Genomic DNA, 22654 nt, shown 5'->3' on the forward strand with positions numbered 1-22654 from the left:
TGTACGCAGTAAACTAAAGTAACATTGTGTCAACTGTATTTCAATTTAAAAAATTGAATGAAATAAAAGAAAAAAAGAGTAAAATAAAGTCAGAATTTTGAAAAAAGTGTGTATCTCCATCCATCCAAGATTTTTTTTTAAAGATTTTATTTATTTATGCTTGAGAGACATATATAGAGAGGGGCAGAGACACAGGCAGAGGGAGAAGCAGGCTCCACGCAGGGAGCCTGACATGGGACTCGATCCAGGGTCTCCAGGATCATGCCCTGGGCCGCAGGCAGCGCTAAACCGCTGCACCACCAGGGATGCCCCCATCCAAGATTATTAAAGAGTTACACAGAAACACGGAAGCATGTAATTCAGGGCAGTTCTGACATTTGTTGTATGCCTAAGGATTGTGACCAGTGGCCTTTTTTTATTATTATTAAAGAAAACTAGCTTTTCATGAAATACTTCTATCTGCTGTCATCTGCTTACATATGAAAGGTAGTTGACAGTTCTTAACCTGCCACAATCAAGTTCTCCCATGTTTAAAACAATAGTCTGAGTACCACAAAATAGTGTCTGATCCATGGGAACAGAATACGACTTAGTTCACGAACTTCTAAAATTCTCCAAATAGAAATTTATATTAAAATCAAACTGACTTCCTAGAAACAGAGTAGAGCATATGAGAGTTTGGGACCTAAATCAAACATACTAAACCTTTCATTCTTTACCCAGCAATGAAAATGACAATAACTATGTAACTGAAGAGACAGAGTGATTATAATAGAAAATACTGAACGTTACAATTTTGGAACACACACACACCCTGAATATCTATCATACCAGTCTTGTTGGGAGGAAATAAAAATCTTAATTCCTATTACTGTACAAAGATTTTTCTTAAGTGAGAAATTTCCCCCCAGGATAATGCTTATCTTATTTGGCATTTATTTTTCAAAAAGAATGTGCTATGACTCTTCACACAAGCTGTTTTCAAATTCCACCATTAAAAATTATTCCTAAAAGAAATTTCTTAAACTTGGTTGTCAGATGTTTCACATCTGCTGTCTGAGCTAGACAAAGTCAGGGATGTAGAACATAGTGTTTAGAAAACAGTCGGCACATAATGAGTGCATGAGTGAAGGCAATGAAGCAAACAATACCTAACCCAAGCCCTGAGTTTATATATAAGCTGTAGAGATGTGGCTAATAAACTCATGGAAAATCTAAAAGTGATTAAGCAGATATAATTTTATAAAAAATAACATCATCACAGAGAACAGTACCCTTAGATATTAAGATGGCAAATTTCATGCGATGTGGGTTTTTTTTTTTTTACTACAGTTGAAAATAAAACAAGAAAAAACCCAGTAATTCAAAACTAACTGTGAGATCACAAAACAATATGTGCTATAAATTCAAGTGAGAGTTTTGTCTTTAAAGGAGGCACCAGATGCGCCTCCAGTTTTGCTGACTACAACATGCATTACCGTTACTTAGCCAAGTGAAGAAAGGGGGCGGGGACTCTACGCCAGGGTGAGAGCAGAGGCAATGAGCAGGGTTTGCAAAAAAACATTCAAGATCTCAAGTAAATCAATAGGGCTGAGGAAGAGGATTCCAAGCTGGAGAACAGAAATGGCTGGTCAGGTAAATCAGAGCTCACCGATGGCAAGAGGTGAGCATCCACCATACTTTACCTGTACCTTTTAGCCCCCAAGTCTACGGGAGTTAGTAAAAGCTTTGTAAGAATAAAGGTGACATGAAGACAATTTTATCAAGATGCACCTGTAGACAACACACCAGGTAGACTAGAAAGAGAACACCTGAGGCAGAGTCACCAACTAGAGACAGCTTCAGCGATGATGGTATGTGATGAAAGAAGACGGGCACTTGACTTGAAACTCGGGAAAGACAGAGAAAAGAGCACATGTAAAAAAGTCAAGGAACCATGATAATGAATGAATGAATGCTGTGGGGTTCAGGTGATTTTCCACGGCTTTCCAAAGACAGTTCCTTAGTAACAGGAGCTCAGTGATATTCTAGCAGAAAAGCTAGCAAAGGATGCTGGTTTAGCAGGAAGATCCAGAGATCCATTTGTGACCACGTGAATTGAGTTCTGAGTAGCTGATCCATTAAGTGAATCGAGCAAGTGACATAAAGGTTGAGATCATCAATGTGCAAAGAATAGGTGGAATCAGGCATGGGCGTGATGTCCCGGATGCAGAATGACCAAATGGCTGAGCCATGTGCCCTGGTGCAGGTGCACATGGCAGCCACAGGAAGTGAGGGGACAAAGAGGATAGGAAGTGGGGGAGATGAGCACCTCTGATCTAGCAAGTCAACAGAAAACAGAGCAGCAAGTCCCAAGGACCTGAGGCCAGGGAAAAAAGGAATGAAAGTGTCGCAGATTTGTAGATCAGGATGGCGAACCTCCAGGAAGTACCAAAGAGAGGTGGTGCTGAGGGAAGGCGGAAGGGAAGGAGAGTCCAGGGTGAGCACAGGCAGGACAGCAACACACAGATATGTTGTGAGGTACAAGGCAAAGAGGGGACTCCACAGTGGAGATGAGGGAGTCAGGGTTCAGCAGGGTAAGAACAACAGTGAGATCAATGTTAACATCCTTTTAAAATGAAAAATATTCAGCAGCACCAAAATATTCTTCCCCAACCCTTCAACAAAAGAACATTCAATGCTTCTATTTTTATCCTCAAAATATTACTGGCTCTGTAATAATGAACTATGCTTAAGCCCACTAGTGTTTCAGGCTGGGTTTCGGGATTATTAAGCAAGTATTTAGAACCAAATACTGAATTTCAGCAGCACATATATAACCCAGGGAGTGTGAATCTATTACGCTCATATGCTAATAACTGTTCTGGAGAAGCTGAAAGAGAGTTTAAAGAAATTAAGTCCTACTTTGACATTAACGTTTTTCTCCCAAAATTCTCAAATTGGTGACCAAGCACACTAACCTCCTACAGGAGGAAGCTATTTAAAAAAAAAAAACAAAACAAAACACTAAAATCTCAATATTCATTACACACATGAAATAGCCTCTCAAGTATTACAAGTGAGCAATCATTTACCGAAACAAGTATAAAATGTACAAAGAGAGAATTCCTCTATTACTGTTTGATGGGAAATGACCTCTTCGAAGATTTACAAAGTATCATTGCTTGATTAAAATCAGTTTGAAGAAAAGAGAGAGAGGGAAAAGGAGAACACAGATTAATTACAATCTCAGGAGGTCTCTGGTGCCCCTGGTTGGTCAGCTGCCCTGCCTCAGTGGCTAGAACCATAGCCCTGGCCCCATGGCCTCCAGGGACAATGCTGAGGACACCAGAGGAGGAAGCAAACATGGTGCCCTCCAAGTACACCCCAGGTACAGCCGCAGTTATACACCCTAGCCCTCAAACCTCACAACAAGAATCCTACCAAACACAGACCATGATGTCAAAGCTCAGGGAACTAGTACTTACCTCTTCCCCAGACAGGCAACAACTGCTGGACTAGAGGGGATGAGAATTCCTTCACCATTTGAAACCTTCCAGAATGCTCATGCTTCCAAAAGATGTAGGGTATCTCATTCTTCTATAGTCTTCACCGTTTTCAAAGAAAAGAATTCTACTGACAGTTTCCATTTCCCACTCACTTAGGTTCACTCCTGGAATATCATTTCAGTGTTGTTTGAAAATGCTCCCTACCGTCACCAGTATTTTCTCTTTGTAACTCTTCCACCCAACCTTCTTCGACTTTTAAAGTGCGTTAGCATTATGGTTGTCCATGTTTGTTGACAGCCTTTGAAATGTGTCAAATGTGTGTACACACCAGTCTCCTCAGTTCAAGCTGTAAGACCTGAAGACCCTATGGACTGTAAATTTAACAAATTCTCTCCAGCATTTGTGAAGCCACAAAGCATTGCACATTCAGTTGGACATTGGTCACTATAATAAATCGGACCTCCACAGCCATCATTTGGCAGAATGGTGCAGTCTAGTGTAAGACAGGAGATGCAGTATTTTGAACTGCCCAAGCAGTGGTTGCCTGACTTGACATAAGTCATGTTCTCACAAAAGTGAATCTGCACATGATACAAGTTGAAGATTAAGAAATGTGAACACAAGTCCGTGTGTTCTACAGTAAGATGTGGGTATGATTTCCTTCTTCAAATCTCTGCTCTAAGTGGGTTCCTAAAGTTGAAATGGTAAGGAAGCCATTCTGATTATCTTGGGTTTGTTAACCAGTGACCACACGCTTCATTTGTATTCTTAACAGAAGAAATACATGTGCATGGAAGTACAAGACTTCATTTTATATCTGAAAGTTAATGTCAGATACATTAACTCCTACAACCTCTCTGTGCCTCAGTTTCTTTATCTATGAAGTGGGCCCTCTTCAGAATTGCCACAGAAACATGCAAATAATTTCTGAAAATGTGGAAGTCCTAGGAGACTGGATTATTAAGATTTTACAATAAGGCTTATAAAATACTTATAAAATACTTATAAATATAGTATGGGTTAGATCAGGAAAACAGTTCAATTCGTTGATTTGGTGACTATATATTTATAGAGTACCCACTGGGTGTCAGGCACTGCTCTCTAGGCCCTGGGGATAGAGCAGTCAACAGACAGACCTTCCTGCCCTCATGGAGCTTACCATGCACCTCAACTAGAAAACATTCTCACCGAAGAGCCACGCAGCAGCAAGGGAGAGTTGATCATGCTATGAGAGAGGGGACAGCGCTGTGCAGCCCTAATTACTGCTGATGTACCCAGAATTGCTTTGGGCGGCTAGAGAATGCAATTCTAGTGTGCTCTGAACCACACAAGATGGCAGGCTCAGGGCTATGCCTCCCCCTGTAATAAACGTGGTAATAACTATTCTAATTGCACAGACGTACACCACACTGACTTACTGTCAGATTACAATTAATTCACTTCACTAATTTTTAAAATAACTTTTTAACAGACTATTAAGCTTCAACTTCTAACTAATTAAAGCTGCTTAAAAGGAGAGTTTTATTTCACCCAGTTAACTCATTATTTCCTAAAATTAAATGGTCTAAGTGTTATATAACCTCTTTACTACTCAGCATATTTAATGGATACAACAGTTTGAGGACCTTGTTTCAATTCATTCACATAGTATTTTGCCCTTGTCTCATGAGAATTTCCAAGTGCTACCTGACTTTAACTAGAACTGGTACTCCTCTAACAAATATCCATGAATCTCTAAAATCTGATGGGGGAGTGAGTTGTGTTGGCTTGAAGCTAAGCGACAGCTGAAATATTTCAAATTGGCTTTTATTTTGTGACTCTGTTGGGTGAGGTCTATAATTTGCAAAATTACTAAGCTGATTAGTTTGCAATTCTAATACCCACAGTCTGGCCAACTAATGTCCATCCAATTGAGAAATTAGTACAGGGATTTACTTTCATTCTTTTGTTGCAATCCTAACAGCTTCTTTATTTGCCTGGTAGCCACTGCTACCAGGGGATTTTAGCACTTGGGGTTTGCTGTGTAAAATATTTATTTTTTTCACTTAATTCAAAGGTAGCTTTGATACACTAAGGTGAGCTTATAAAGCATAAACTATTATCATAGGTACAATATATTTTCTGTATGTCCACAGAAGTTTTCTAAATAACCAATAAGCTATTGGTTAGCTTATAAAGGGCTGGGCATACAGCTGTATAGACTGTAGATGATGCAGAGGAATGTCATGACCATGGTGGTCTCTGTGAGTGGCACCCTAGGACCATATGATTCATCTGTACAAGTGTATATGGTACCTCTGAGCACTTAAATGTCTAGGTATGAGTCCAGGCTGCTACAGAAAGTAATTTCCAGGTAGCATAGTGCTTTAGGCAAGCCCCTACCACCTCGAAAAGCTATAGAAGTACCAGACAAATAGTCGTCATAGTCATTGGGTCAAATACCTCTTGTCAAAGAGTAAATGTATATTCACACGATCAAACCACATAAAGAAGAAATCAGGGACCATTATATTAATTTTTCAGAGAGACAGTCCACCAGCATAGCATTTAAGAGAATGGAATTCTAGAATCAGTCTGATTATGTGCAAATCCTTTTTCACTATTATTAATAGTGCCTGACCAACATAAACACTGTTTAAGTGTTCAGATTTAGAATGAGTATCATTGGGTGAGAAAATCAAAGCAGAGAAAGATTAGATAACTTGTCATGGGTTTCAGAATTAGCCAGTGATTTATTCCAGAATGGAAATAACACCTCTTGATTTACAGGAAAGAGTCTTCATGAGACCACAGTGTTCTACATCCCAACTTTCTGATGAAGGTAAAACCCATAACTTGAAGTAATTCTGATACCTGAAAAGCAAACTCCCATGCACCTGAGTGCTTTGACACGGGTCATCCTTCACAGGCCACCAGGGCTGATACACAGGGCATTCCAAAGCCATGTGCCGGGGGCTGACATTTATTTACCAGCCACCCCTTCTCACCTAGTAGACAAATAACTCCAGTTTACACAATCAGCCGTCAATAAGACTTCCAATCCTAGATGGGAATAATGGTCTGAAAGCTCTCTTGCCCTGCCCCAGCGAGGTGTCTACTGCTTTCATTCATGTTCTTTAAATATCAGCCGATCCCTGGTGTGCTACGCTCGTACCCTGGAAAATCATGTCATCCATTTCAGTGCAAACAGTGTCTGTTCCGGGTGCCCTGAGGGAGAGGGGTGTATTCTGAAGATGAAAGCATCACTCAAAGTCTCAGGAGCCGAAAAGAGCCAGGCCCATTTCCACAGTGTGAAGTGGGGCAGCCAGAAATCATAAAAAGGCCTGGCATGCTAATGAACAGCTGCTTTTTCTCTATTTCAATTCTCCTACAAGGATCCAGGGAGATTTGGTAACTGGTTTTGACGTAGATTGTAGCTTTTAGATAGTGGAAAACAATAGGACACACAGGAAACAAGTTCCTTACCCCCATCTCGACCTAGTGTACTGCAAAGTGCCGTCCCACCCCATCAACTCTGGCACACGGGGGTGCACACATTACGTAGGCATGCCACAGCCGTTCAGAGTACCTCTTAAACCATTCCAGAGAGGCCGCTGTACTAGCATCACCTAACCAGTTCCCCTCACTTGCGAAATGAGACAGGGAGAGCTCAGTGGGAAGAATTAAAATGTGCATAGCCAAATATCCAGGTAAACTAGAAGGGTGAATGAACTAGAAACAGACCTGCTGTGTGAAACAATCTGTGTACAAAGCAGCCAAATCCCAAATAGGTCACACAATATCTGTCTCTGCGTGACATTGACATTTTACCCACCATTCTCATTACAGTTGCTTTGGGCTAGAAAATCAGGAAAAAGCACCCAAACCCTGTTTCTCAACAGCTTAATAAAAATGCATATGTTCTATTTTTAAACCAATTAACATCTGTGATTTTAAAATGTCTTCATCATAAATGCAATTAGTGTAATAACATGGATTGAGGATAGAGCATGGTGTCTAGGAAGAAGGAATAACATTATTTTCAGCCCAATAACATTACTTGTTCTAATTTGCCACCTGATTGTAAGGGTCAAATCATAAATTACATGTCTTACGGAAGCAAAGAAAGCAAGAATCTACTTCTCTGCGTGGTAAACACAAGGAGGCTAAGGCTTGGAAAATTTACACAGTGTTTGAGGTCAAATCCTACCAAGACCTGAAGCTAGGCACCCTCCCACCCCCATGCTTATTCCCTACCAGACGGACTCAGGGACAAGGAAATATGGGTAATTCTCAGCGCCACTTCCAGACTTAAAGCAGAAGTTAGCCGTCTGCCAACCATCTGGTGATAAGATCACTGTGGGATTACCAAGTCCTGTAGCTAAAATGGAGAATGTTTAGGGAACATCCTCACTTACCAGATGGTTCATGCCAGGAAGTCCTGTGCATCCCAAGTTGTTCCTCCACCAACCACTGCAGCCCAGAACCTCAAGGTCACATGTTGGTGACAGTTGGCGACCACTATGGTGAGCGAACTGCACCATTCAGTGTAACGCCCTCACTTTCCCTATCTGGCTGCAACACTCCCCAGTTTACAGGTGCACCTGCTGCGAGTTCTTCCGGTTGTAGCTTCCCTAAGTAGGCAGAAGCTACAGGACACTGACCAATCCAAATTGGGGGGGAGGGGACAGAGCGTCATGAAAGAACATTTGCTAACATGGTGGCTGAGACACTACCACCTATTAAGTGATGGGGTCCACCAAATATCTAATCATGGCAGTCTGTTTTCAGTTTTGGTAAAAGGGGAGATTAGGAGAAGAGTGGGAAACATCACCATATTTTTTTTTAAAAGATTTGTTTATTTATTTATGAGAGATACAGAGAGAGACACAGAGACATAGGCAGAGGGAGATGCAGGATCCATGCAGGGAGCTGGACGTGGGACTCGATCCTGGATCCTGTGAGCCAGAGGCAGACACTCAACCGCTGGGCCACCCAGGTGTCCCATATCATGTTTTACATTAAAAGTTTGGTTCTACTTCCTGCTGGAAAAAACATTTCCACTTAATGTTTATTCACATGATTAAGTTACTGTGCTGTACCCTAAGACTTCCCTATTCCTAGCCCCCTGCTTCAAACAAAAAACTGTGTGCATTTGCCACTAAAATTTATTTTACTGATAAACTACCACAGGCCAACAAGGCAGCTGGAAAAAAAAGAAGGGCAGTAGAGAAAGGAAAAGCATCATGGGTGGACATTTTAAGCCTCATTGAAAATGAGTTTAAAAATGCTTGTCCTGATCTAGGGGGTGACCATCCAGGAGCACCTGGGTCTCTGTGGGTATATCAACTTCTCTTCATGAGTATTATTTCAGATACTGGTAAAAATGAAATGCTTAGAGAAAAACAAACTGCTTTTGCTTTTATGTTCAAAAAAATTGTCACAGAATGCTGATGCATTAGCTTTGGGGATAGAATAATTTGTGCCCCAAAGCAGGAAAAAGTAAATGTTTTGCAAGAGCAAAAGAAAAAGAACAGAGAGTGGAGGCAGGTATGGTTTGTCAAAAAAGAGGTGACCTTCAGAGAAGGAGGTCACATGACCTCTCTAGGTGACACAAACCACGGTGGCGAGAGGACAGAGCAGGACTCAGCTGTGAAATTCCTGGTGCCCTTCCCAGTACCCAACAGACCTGCCCGGCTCCTAACACAGCCTATGAAATGGAAACAATTTATTAAACTTATTTAATAAATTTATTAAATTTATATAATTACTATTTTAAAAATCGTGTGAAAAGAGTACTAGGGAGTAAAATTCCAAGACTGTGTGCGATCCCACATTGATAAGACTTTCTACACGGATGGTGAGAAGTTCCACAGGGAGCTGGTGACAAGGATCACCTTCTGTAGAACACAAAGCCCATGGTGCTTTAGGTTGCCGCCACGCCTCTGCCAAGCAGCATGGGATCTAATAGGTATTAAACACATTTCATGCATTCTGAGGGAAATGGGTTCAGTCTTTGTCTTTTCTGTGGGTTTTTCTTGAAAGATTTTATTTATTTTTTTCATGAGACACACAAAGAGAGAGTCAGAGACACAGGCAGAGAGAGAAGAAGGCTCCCTGCAGGGAGCCCAATGTGGGACTCGATCCCAGGACCCCAGGATCGCGCCCTGAGCTGAAGGTAGATGCTCAACCTCTGGGCCACCCAGGAGCCTCGAGTTCAGTTTTTGAATCACATTAAGAATCATCTAAGCTCTCTGCATTTTTAACATGACCCCTACATAGAAGGCTCTCACAAGGACAGTCTCCCAGTTCTCTTAGTGTGAGGATGACTCAAGGATCAGTTTACCTCCCTATAGCAGGGCCAGTAAGAAGGCCTGGGGATTGCCAGCCAGCCAGGATAACTGTACCCTAATCCCAGGCACTGAAGGTGATACTGTGCAGAATTACCTCAGGGACAAGGGGGAAATGCATTTGCCTGAATTAACACAGTGGTGATATGCTTTCTTCAGCTCCCTCAGGAAATTTCTATCAAAAAATCTCTTTGGGGCAGCCCGGGTGGCTTAGTGGTTTAGCGCAGCCTTCAGCCCAGGGCGTGATCCTAGAGTCCTGGGATCCAGTCCCACATCAGGCTCCCTGCATGGAGTCTGCTTCTCCCTCTGCCTGTGCCTCTACCTCTCTGTCTCTCTCTCTACTCTCTGTGTCTCTCATGAATAAATAAATAAAATCTTAAAACAAAAAAAATCTCTGTGGCCCAGGAGAATGCGAAATTTACAGAAGCCCAGGATTAGGTGAAATCGATTTGGCAAATTAAGTCTGTTGTTTCCAAAGGCAGGAGCCCAGACTTTCCAAAAGGTCAGTCCAGTGGCTGCCCAAGACATGTTGTTACGTGAACTATTAGATGCACAAATAGAAACACATGACTATTTAGGAAACCCAATACCAGCTCTCCTCCTATGGGTCCCAGATAAAAGAAGTCTGTCCCTTGCTGGAGTAGGTACTTAATCACTTTCAATATGACTTAAGGTACTAGTTACTTCCCATAAATATTTTAATTACATAAAATACTTATATTAAGAATAACATAACAATTGGGAAGGAGGGGCATGTTGGTAAATTGAACACCAATAAAAATTAATTTATTAAAAAAAAAGAATAACAATGGAAAATTTTATCTTTGCTGAATTCTTATAAATATTTTAAGTGACGGCAACTATAAAATAGTCTCAATTTTCTCCTCTGTAAAATCAAGAAGCTGGAGTGAAATCTGCATCTCTATCTTAAGCATGCCATGATTTCACATGCAAATACAATATAGCTTCTAGTACAGAGAACAGTCATCAATAATGTTCCCAGGATTGATGGGGAGGCATGATGGCAGCTTTGCCACCTGATCCAGAATGAGTAATATCTGAGACTTAAAATGTAAGCAAAAAGAGGCTAACACACATTTATATGTGTATTAGCAATCACTCAAGGAGAAAAGGCCAGCTGGCTTTTTCTTTTCTTTTCTAAGATTTTATTTATTCATGAGAGACACAGAGAGACAGGCAGAGACACAACCAGAGGGAGACACAGAGAGAGGCAGACACACTGGCAGAGGGAGAAGCGGGCTCCCTGCAGGGAGCCCAATGTGCGACTAGATCCCAGGACCCAGGGATCACGCCCTGAGACTAAGGCAGATGCTCAACCACTAAGCCAACCAGGTGCCCTGCCAGCTGGCTTATTCAAGAGGTGCAATGATCCTCCTAGTCGTACCTTTTGAAGATTAAGAAACAAAAATTGGGTGAGTTCCTAGGTCAGAACAATCTAGAATTCATTTGGCCCCTACATTCTGCATTTCAAACCCAGACAGTCCCTGTTTGTGTCATGTTTTGGTGATGCCTATCTGTTCAGCAGACAAAGAGAGAAGAGCAGCCTCTGAAGTGGAATGCTAACCAGGGTGGGTGGAAAGGTGACCCTGAACAACAATGAGAGAGAGAGGAAATATTTGCTCTCTGGTTCTAATTAACTCAGGAAACAAGTCACAAAACGTAGCCAAGAATGGTACTCATTGAAAAGGGATGCTACTAGAAAAACTTTAAAGATTATACACAGTACTCCTTGTTAAAACAGAGCTTCATCTACATGATCGAGTGTGCAACTTAAATTGGGAACATTTTAAATCAGTACAACAGGCAAATTTCCTTTCAGAGAAGGAAAGCCAAATTTCACATTTGGGTATGGAACCCTGGAAAAGCAGTAAGTATTTTTTTTTTTTTAAAGAATCGTATGTAGTAACAATTAGAATTTATGTAATGTAAATAACAGGTTTTGCAGGTTCATCAGAGCCTAGGATTAGAAAACCAAGTTGGCACAAAAAATTAACACGTACTTAATGTCATTCATATATGAAAGATCTATCAATAACTTACTGGTGTCTAAAAAAGTCTGAAAAACTAAAACATACCATCAGATGTTTCTCTTTCTTCAACTAAACAATAACACAAGGATGGAAGGGAGCAAGGAAAGAAGGAAGGAGAAAAGGAAGGAAGGAGGATTGATTATTAATCAGATAAACACAGTCTAGGAAAATCTGAGTTTATATTACAGAAATTCAAAAAAGAAAAATAAAAACAGTACTTGGAAAAGAAAAACTCAAATGTTCCTATGATTTGAAGAACTGTATGTATATTACATATACAAATAAATTCCCGCTTAAATGGTTTGTTCTTTGATGGTACTCAGGTCAGATCTAAACCAAAAGCAAAGAAGTCTCCATGAGAGTTTTAAACCAAAGGTTATTCTGGCAGGGGCCAGGGGCACGGAGGGGAGGAGCTCACTAACATCCCATTCAGAACAGGAATTAAACTACTCCCTGGTTTCCAGAAACTTTCACTTGTGGTGCTACAAATCTTAAGTAGCCGCACTTTTTTTACTTGTTTAATCTCAGGGCAAACCATAATCTATGTGCAACCAGGTAACAAAGTCAAATTTTTTAAGTTGTGCAAATATCCAAATAATAATAATAAACCCATAATGATTGTGTGTCAGTTCATTCAAATGCAAAAATCTTTAAAGATTGTGATGAAAAGAGGTGAATATCTGTTGCTGGAAAAAATGCTAATAAGCCAGTTCAGGAGTTACAGTGAGGACTATCATGAGGAAGAAATGCTGGCAGATAAGAGAAGAGTAAGTCTGATTTCAAACAGAACTGTGCACTTCTGGCTGAACCTGGGTCTTTCCTGTGAAATGCAACCAGAATACTGTTCTCTGCCAGAAAACAGTGATGCTAATAGAAGCAGAAATGTTTTCTTCCCAAGTTAGCTGAGGAAAGATGTAGCAAAGGACATTGACAAAACTACTCAAAGAGTTGGATTTAACTCCATGTCAGAGATGTACTACCTCGGATTCTAACAGAGAGGCTGGGGGGGGGGTGGTGCCCCAAGTCAGCAGAAGGGCAGGGGTGGCTGCATTATTACTCAAGGGTGGTTGCTGCTGTTAGTTTGAATTCTCCTCAGGACCTCTGAAGAAGACACCTGAGGCCACTGCCCGGGAATAGGAGAGCAGGGCCAGATAGGCCTGGTTCAAGGTCCTTCTTAAAACCAAGCAGGAGGTGGGTAGGGAGGGGCAGGAGGGCAGGAGGGAGAGGGGGCAAGAAAAGAAAGAAGTAGAAGCTTCCAAGGGAGGGCAGAAGGGCAGAGGGGCGGAGGAGACAGATCCCCAGGCCATAAGCATCCTAAACTAAGGACAGAACAAAGAACTAGTTTCACTGCTTTCAAATACACACAAAATGTCACTCCCACTGAAAGGTCTTTATTTATAGTTTAAACTCAATTATAGTAATACTAAAGGCAAATTTGAAAAATCATCATATTCTCAGTATTCTAACAAGGGCATTTTCAGTTCTCCAATTGCCTTGCTGTGTCTTTAATTCAGTTCCCATCTTCACTGAGCATGCTCTCTGCCAGGCCCAGGTGCAAGGATCACAAGACAGGCTTCTACCACCAGAAGGGCTCAAACATACTTGCATCCTCAGGTGACTCACGGTCACTTGAATTACATACTTTTTTCTTTAAGAGACATTCTTGAGCCATGGAATGTCATTTGTTTCAAGTGTACCAAAAGTAAATGTGTAAAAAAAAAAAAAAAATAGGGAGACTGGTGCCCGGATGGCTGTGGGTTAAGCATCTGCCTTTGGCTCAGGTCATGATCTCAGGGTCCTGGGATCGAGTCCCACATCAGGCTCCCTGCTCAGCAGGGAGTCTGCTTCTTTCTCTCCCTCTGCCCCTGCCTCCCAACAATATCTCTCTCAAATAAATGGATAACATCTTTTAAAAAATAGTAAGAAATTCTCTAATATACCAAAGACTCAAATGTGTTTTGGTTCAAAGTATAGGAAAAAAAAGAATGTCAAAGTTTTTCCTAGAAGCTCCACTTCATTTAGGTATAGTAGAATCAAATGTTATTAGAGTTCAGTTCGCTTCCCCTTTTATAGTTTTGGAACCATATAACATGGGTGATAATACTTCAATATACTTAATACTTAAGAATGATGAAAGAAAGGCACTGTCTAATGAGAAAGACCAAAATATTTACACATATATATTGTGATTAAAGACATATATAGGTAGGCTAAGGTATTCTAAAGTCATTCAAGATCTAATATCTTTATTCATACAGTAGTTTTACAATTTCATAAAAATCCAACAGAAGGCTGTCCTTCCTATTTAAAAAGTGGACGCTAATAGGAACAAAAAGATTATAGTAGTATATAACTCTTAATTATTCACTCCAATAGTTAATCATAAACAAAGCCTTTTGGAGTTAACTTTTGTGTCCTAAGTAGACAGTGATTTAATAAAGCTAATGATGAGATTGTACAAAAATGTTTCAATAAATACATACTGTCTGATTGACAAACTGAATTCGTGGCCATTCTTTTTTTCCTTTTTTTAAAAAGATTTTATTTATTTATTTACTTAAGAGAGAGAGAGAGAGAGACAGTAAGCAAGCAGGGGCAGGGGGAGGGGCAAAGGCAGAAGGAGAAGCAGACTCCCTGCTGAGCAAGGAGCTTAAGGCAGGGGTTCAATCCCAGGACCCCAGGATTCTGACCTGAGCTAAAGGCAGACGCTTATCTGACTGAGCCTCTCAGGTGCCCCATGAATTTGTAGCCATTCTCACATACTACTATTAGATATTAGCCAGCACTCAGGGTCACCATATCTGTCCCATTCTAAATACCTTTGCTGATAATGCTATTGTTAGGTTACCATTACCCCTAAGGGCTACCATTTGTTGAGTGCTATGTGCCTGGCACCAACCCCCATGTTAGGGGCACTAACCCCCATGCAGTCAAAAATCCACATATAACTTCTGTCTCCCCCAAAACTTACCTACTGATAGCTTACTGCAGACAGAAGCCTTAATGATAACATAATCGATTTACTGTATTTCGTATGTAACATGTGTTCTATACAGCTTATTACAACAATGTAAGCTAGAGGAAAGAACATGTTAAAACCATAAGAAATAGAAAATACATTTACAATACTGTACATTTATTTATTGAAAAAAAAAAAACCTTCATATAAGTGAATCCACACAGTTCAGACCCATGTTGCACAAGGATCAACTGTATAGGACCAGCCTGTTTAAAACCATGAGAAGTAAATGTTATTATCTCTGCTCTTCAGAAAGTGCAACAAAAGCTACTTCTATGTTGCAGCTCACTCATTTAATGCTCACCATAATCCTTGACAGATGAAGACACCAGGGCACAGAGCCACCAGTCTTCCCAACATCACATACATCATGTGACAGAGCACACAGATCTTTGGGATGCCAAAGCCACGATCTTATCCACCGTCCCCAAGGAATGTGGCTCTCCATGTCTGCCCTCCATCCCATCTACAATAAGGGCTAGAAGAACAGATAGGAAAGGGGCCAGGGCTGGTGTGGCCAGAGCTGAACCCCTAATCCACAAGCCAACTCTTAAATCGGGTTGGGACCTATGCCCCAAGGTTCCCTGAAGAAACTTACAACCAGGAAACTGAAATCCGGCCTCATAGCTGGCACAGCTCAGTGGTCCCAGGTATGTGTGACCCAATAAAGAGCCTTGTTCTGAATAGGTGCCCTATGTCCATTCAATGGTCACCAACTGCTTACTTATTATGACCTACTATGTGCCCATCCACACTAGGCTCCTGCTTACTGAGCTAAATAAGCCAGAGGCCAACCTCAACAACCTACAGTGTAGGGAGACCAACAACATGGAAACAAAAGCTGTTGGAATCATGGCAAAGTTCTTGCAGCAGGGAGCATCAAGGAGGGAGGGCATTGATTCTAATAGTGTGCATGGAGGTTAACAAAGCCTAAAGGGAAGGGTAGTAGGGAGCCGAGTCTTGGAAGTAAGGCCAGGAAGCCTTACTCCAGGAGGAAGGCAAGAAGCCACGGTGAGCAGCAGTCCCGCTGGGAGGAAGACACCTGTGCTGGCCATGAGCTGACTCACAACCACTGACCTAAGGACAGACAGAGGCACTGGGAAAATGAGACTAATGTCCCAAGAATCACAGAGTAGTATGTGTTCACTACGGAAGATGTTTTCGGCTTAGGAAGAAGTTCTCCATTCCCACCCAGCACCCAAAACTAGGGTGCTCACCTTGACCTAAGTCCAGGCATCCCAAGGAATACTGCAATGACTAACGCATTCTTAATGCCATTTGGCCTGTGACAGCTTAACCACAAAGGAACCTCAAAACACCAACGTGAACTAAAAGCACATGGGAGTGCCAGCAGCCACCCCACACCATAGAAACTGCCCTTTCAATTAGCAAAGACCAAGAACAAAAATAAATAAATAAGGTGCTAAAAAAATAAGGTATATTTGGCAGAAATTATGAAACCACGTTTACCAACTAGATGAAGGCACTCAGTACAGACTGCACACCTTTATTAACAGGAGTCTACTCATGGAGAGGAATGTAACATGTCTACACCTCGAATGAAGCATCTCTGGAGAGCGGCTTTAGTGTAGACAGCCACATTCTATGTTATAGACCTGCGACATCTCATTTTTGTGCAATCTAGGTACTGTGTTAGTGGTCGCAAAAAAAATATAGCAAATCTCATGCCAAGTGAGAATACTTAGAAAATCACTCGTCGGGAGACAGTACACCTGCTGTGCTTTTTACTCATCCCTGAAAGCGACTGTGACTCTAACAGTCCACACCGGGGAGGTTATACATATCCACAGGATTCACAAAAAGCCACTGCAGGTAAACACTCGGGCAACTTGAGAAAGGGCCAGGAGAGCCCTCGCATTCCTGCCACGGGCCAAGAGACAGGGACGGAGTATGTGTGCCCAGGACTGTGCGCAGCACAGGGCGGACTTCCCAAAGGCGTGCTGGACGAATTCATGGCAAGAAAGGAGAGGAGGAAGGAGCGGAGGAGGCGAGAAGAGAAAGGAGGGAACAGAAGGGAGGAATAGAAGGTAAATCGGAATGGAAACAGTGGACATCTAAATTCTGCTCAACAAATAAAAGATCGTTTTTACTTTACGATCGTCAGTGTTACACATACATTTAATAATAGACGTTTTAATACAGAATTACCTTTGATTCCCCTTTCATACCTTCAAGAGTCCTGTTAATGCTCAATTCAAGACGCAGAAAAAAACAGGCTAGGTGCTCTGGATGTCCAGCCAGCGATTTCTAAAGGGAAAGATTTAAAAATCAATTTGGAGAACAAAAGTGATTAATTTTTCAAGTATCGTTAAAAAGAGACCGATTTTCACTGAAGAGACAGTGTATTTCCTAATATACCTGGGGAAAAAAATTCATGCCCAAAGCCTCTTGCAAATAAATACAGCTGCTCTAGCAAACTTGAAGTTGATTCTAGAAGAAAACAAACATCAATCGTAGGGTGGGCTTTGTTTGTGCATTTATTGGAAAACAAACCAAACAAGGAGCCTGTGTACTGCTATTGCCTATAGCCCCCGCCGCGGTGCCCTGTGCCACTCTGAACACAACACCTCCGCCCACCTGGTCAGTCCTTCTAGGTCACTAAACCATGCAGGAAACAAGGTAGCCCCTCACCAACAGCTGCATCACTGCAGAAGGAATTTGAGAGACTTTAGGAACTTTGCTAATGATTGTAAGCGAATAAAATATTATAAAATAGGCATTTTAGCCAGTCTCATTCTCCAAATGCCGCTATGCATGAACTCACACACACATGCCCAGTTGTCCAGGGGCTTCTTTCTCTTGGAGCCAGGACAGCAGAGCTTGGAGGCAACATTGTCCCAAATTGCGAGCACACAATGTTTCATCTTTCAGAAAGGAAACAATGAACACTGACAGCACTTACTCAGGCCCAGAAACAATGAGATACCATTTTACAAAGGGGAAAAACTGAGGCTTTTTTGAGGAAAGTTGATGGATACCACAGGTCTGACACATCAATGCTTTTATTAGACTTGGATCAATCATGAAAGTGATTGTTATCTAAATACCTGGCAACTCGCAAGACGATGCAGTGGTGGAAAATTTAAACACCTTCCCCCTTCAGCATCTGCTTTCCTTGGATGCCATCAATCCAAATAACTACATCTTTCTTTACTTGAAAGTGAGAGCTAGAGACAGGGAAGGAAGATGCGCAGACTGCAAAAGATATCTTTTTTTTATTCAGATGCACTGTATTTTCCCCATGGATACAGGAGTAATCAATAGTAAAATTTTTAAGGAGGCACTGGGGACTTCGACAGGCAATGGCTAAGAACCACTTCAATGCCAACGTCCCAACCATCATTACGTTCTTTCTGGAGTAATGTGTACTGAACAGTATGCCAGAAGTTTATTAACAAGGCTGCAAATCTTGACCTAGATTTTGCATAGCTTCAAAAAATAAAAATAAAAAAACAGAGCCTGAAAATGTCTATTTAAATAACAACTAAGACTGATACTTCCCACACCCACATTTAAAACTTTCAAAATCATCTACTTTCCCCCATCCCTGTATCTGACAATGTTCAACAAGAACATTAGGTAAAAATTAGTACCAGATTCAAATAGAAATATGAACTCTATGTCCTTCAGATCTTTTTTATTGTTTACTCTTTGCAATTTAAGGTTTTATTCGCCTGCTGAAATATATGATTCCAGAATTCAAATGAATAAAATCATACACATTTAACAAAGTATTGGAGAAATTTTTATTGAAATTGGACCCAGAGCTATTTGAGATTGATGGTGACTCATAACACAGTAAAAAGTTTTATATTTAACTATTTTTCCAAATAGTATTTTTTTGTCTTGCCCTAAATTATATCAAAAATGCCTTTAAAAAATCCTTTTCATCTTTATCATTATTTTTGCTCTCCTTTCTTTCACTTATGAAGAGAGAAAACAACAAAGAGGTCAATCCTTCCTCTAATGATTGAGAAATGCCAGTCACACCATTATGATTGGGATGGAGAATAACACCATAAATGAATTTCAGGATTGGGTTTATCTTCAAAGTCGCCATGTGACATCAAAACCATTCTAATAAAAAAGAATTCATATCACATAGTTTAAAGCCAAGGGCTTGTAACCCACTCCTTTTACATCTAAGGAAATGAAAGCCTGGAGTGGTCAACTGACCTCTCCAAAGTCATACAGCTCAGCTGGTTCTAGAGCTCAGATTTCATAGGTGCCAATCTAGTGCTCTATTAGATCATAACTGATCTTTAATTTCCATAAACAAGCTCTTCAGAGCTTACAATTTCATCTATTTTCTATGTATCTATTACTCCACACAGCATGAACACCACTTGATGAGTCAACTTAACTTTCTATTAATATGAAACACTATTCAAAATGATCAAAAACATAACTCTGCCTTTCGCTCCACTGAAAAGATTAAACCACCAATGCCCAGGAGAAATCTGAAATAAAATTTGGGATACTTTTAGGTTGTCTAACCTAGATACGTCTACTCTAAAAATAGAATTTCCCTCTTATTCACAGTCAAATCATAATCATAGCTTTGCTAAACATATTTTCAAGAAGGTTTTATAGATAGCTAGCAAGCAAAATGTAGGTATACTACAGTAAAAGCTTATATAAGCAGTTTTTAAAGTGAGAATTTTAAAGATAATTTACCATTAGATCCATCAGTGCAGACAGAACTCTTATTCTCTAAAACTCAAGAGCACTTAATTTACCTAGCTCAGAAACTTATTATCTTCAACAATCATTTGTTGACTCCTCAACAATCTGCACTGCCAGTGCCAGGTGCACAGAAACCCAAAAGCAGGAGATGCTGTCCTTGCTCACTGGGGGCTGATGAGGGAGATAATTAAGGAGGCTTTCATAGTGGCATCTGACCGAGTCAAGGTGTGCACGTGATGAATGTATATCTGTGAATGTGCACTTGGAGGGGCAGTTAATAGAACTACTTGGGTTTTTCTCAGGGAACATGACTTGACAGATTTAGTAAACAGTACAGCTGGTCCTTGACCAGTGTGGGTTTGAACTTTGAGGCTCACTTATACCCAGATTATTTTTTCTCTGTAAAGGCAGTACAGTACTGTAAATATATTTTCTCTTCCTTATGATTTTCTTAGTAACATTGTTTTCTCTTAATTTACTCTAAGAGTACAGTATATAATACAGATAACATACACAACATATGTTAATTGACGCTTCATGTTACAGGTGAGGCTTCTGGTCAACAGCAGGCTACTAGTAGTTAAGTTTTGGGAGAGTTAAATGTTATATGTGGATTTTTTTTTTTTTACGACAGGTGGGGGATCATCACCCTAACACCTGCATTGGTCAAGGGCCAACTACATATGTACAGAAGCAGGGTAAGATAAATTAGAATAAACCAACAGAAAGCAGAAGAATCCCTCTAACCATGCCCCAAACAGCAAAAAAAAAAAAAAAAAAAACAAAACAAAACAAATATCCTTTGAAAGGGACTCCTTTCTTGAAAATAAGTCAGCAACAAAATACCTTCCACATATTTCTTCATAATCCCTCATAATCATTCACAATACTAAAATCAGAAAGCAAAACTGTAACAATAGGAAGCAGATCAATTACTGCCAGAGGCCAGGGTGTGGAGAGAAAGGGGGGCAAAGAGGACTTAGTGGGGGGGATGGAAATAGTCTACATCATGATTGTAGTAGTGCTACATGCTTGCTCATATTTGTGAAAAGTCACTGAAATGTAGCCTTAACCAGTGAAGTTAATTGTATATTCAAGTATACTCCAACTAAACTGGTTAAAAACAAAACGAAACTCAGGGCCACCATCATTTAACCTGGAAATGAGTAACCTCATCACTAAGATCTGAAAATCCTTCAGCAGACGGTACTTTCCATCTTTAAATACTTAACAATCTGTGATGGGTAAGTAGCTAGAGACCACCAAAAGAGAAAAAGAAAAAAACCAATAGTCAAATTAACTTTATAGGGAAACTAAATTATGCCACTTTTCTACAACTTCCAATAGATTTTACTTTTATAATAGATTTCCATAAAGTGGGCTAATAATACTTAGTCTAAAATAAACCTCCTTGGGGTACCTCCGTGGCTCAGTTGGATAAACGTTTGCCTTCAGCTCAGGTCATGATCCCAGGACCCTGGGATTGAGCCCCGCATCAGGCTCCCTCAGTGGGAAATCGGCTTCTCCCCCTCTCTTCCCTACCCACCCCTTCGTTCATGCTCTCTCTCTCAACTAAATAAAATCTTTAAAAACAAATAATAGGGCAGCCTGGGTGGCTCAGCGGTTTAGCGTCGCCTGCAGCCCAGGGCCTGATCCTGGAGACCCGGGATTGAGTCCCACATCGGGCTCCCTACATGGAGCCTGCTTCTCCCTCTGCCTGTGTCTCTGCCTCTCTCTCTGTGTCTCTCATGAATAAATAAATTTAAAAAAATTTTTTTTAAGAAAATTCAGTTAAAAAAATAAATAAAAACAAATAATAAATAAAATAAACCTCCTCGTTGTAAAAGAATAATCTTCCTAAAGCTATTGGTGATTCATGTAGGGCAATATATATATGAGTCTGAAGAATTACCAAGAAATGTGTAGAAGAAAACCAACAAGTACAGAAACATGAAGAAATATGGGTCAGTTTATAAATCAACTCCAAAATTATTCTTTAAAACTCTTTGATGTGTTAATTGGGAGACACCTCTTAAGCACTCACAAAGCTTTGACCTGGTCTACTGGACATGCTTATCTAGGATATAAATAAAGATGTAAGATAGGCTTATCAAAGGTATAGCTGACTCAGAGGTTAAAAATGGCTAAAATAGGGGCACCTGGGTGGCCCAGTGGGCTAAGCATCTGCCTTCGGCTCAGGTCGTGATCTCAGGGTCCTGGGATTGAGTTCTGCACTGGGTTCTGCTCTGCGGGGACTCTGCTTCCTCCTCTCCCTCTCCTTCTGTGCTCTCTCTCTCAAATAAGAAAGATAATAAGTAAGATAATAAGATAAATAAGAAATCTTTAAAAAGTAAAAATAAAAACGGCTAAAATTTAATATAACAGAACTATGATTCTAAATGTATAAAGATGGAACAATATGATAGTGTTATTGTCAAATACGGAGGAAAAACATTTCATTATTCAACAAATATTCTCTACCATGTATTGGTAACAGATGGAAAAAGATACCAAAACTAAAAAGGAGCCCTTGCCCTCACAAAGTTTATCAACCAAAAAATGTAAGTAATGTGCTCCAAGGTAGGAGTTATTAACTACTTAATCTGAAAAAGACCTACGAGCTTGAGTTTATCACTCAGCTCTTACCTATGGCATAAATACTAGTGAACTTACTGGCTGAAGTAACAGAAGTATCAGATTCAAGGCAAATAAACACAAGTACTACTCTGCTTTAAATGGCCAACCATGTAGGGTGTGGATAATTCTTGATTATGCTCAGGATGTCCTCATTCCAGGTCCATTCTAAAGCCCAGCTTGGATGCCTGAATCTGCTACATGTGGCCATCCCCCCACCACTAAAGTCCCTAACATGACGCACAAGCCTGGAATTACCCTGTACCTCCTATACGATCCAGGCTGAGAAGAGTGTTAGTTAAGGTCAGATCTTGACAAACCGAGGCATGGGCAGATAGCAAAAGGACCCAGAAATATTTAAATCAACTAGGGAAGTGTAGGTGGAAGGTGGACCACCATATGAGGGAAGAGACTTCATTCTGAGTG

At 40.6% G+C, this 22654-nt stretch overlaps 1 protein-coding gene across 6 annotated transcripts in view; it reads right to left on the bottom strand.

The window, feature by feature from the left end:
- Positions 1-22654, bottom strand: part of FAM110B (family with sequence similarity 110 member B) — a 145171-nt gene that overhangs the window by 94161 nt on the left and 28356 nt on the right. For 4 of the 6 annotated variants that reach the window (XM_055318459.1, XM_055318454.1, XM_055318457.1 and 1 more), the window contains exon 2: positions 17077-17155. The exons of 1 other annotated variant lie outside the window; for it this stretch is intronic. The gene's annotated coding sequence lies outside the window, so the exon portion shown is untranslated. Of the gene's footprint in view, positions 1-17056; positions 17156-22654 lie in introns of all 6 variants that reach the window. One more of the 6 variants, XM_055318456.1, reaches the window with a different exon arrangement.

The sequence above is a fragment of the Nyctereutes procyonoides genome, unplaced genomic scaffold, assembly GCF_905146905.1.
Source record: "Nyctereutes procyonoides isolate TBG_1078 unplaced genomic scaffold, NYPRO_anot_genome, whole genome shotgun sequence".
Taxonomy (NCBI): Eukaryota; Metazoa; Chordata; class Mammalia; order Carnivora; family Canidae; genus Nyctereutes; species Nyctereutes procyonoides.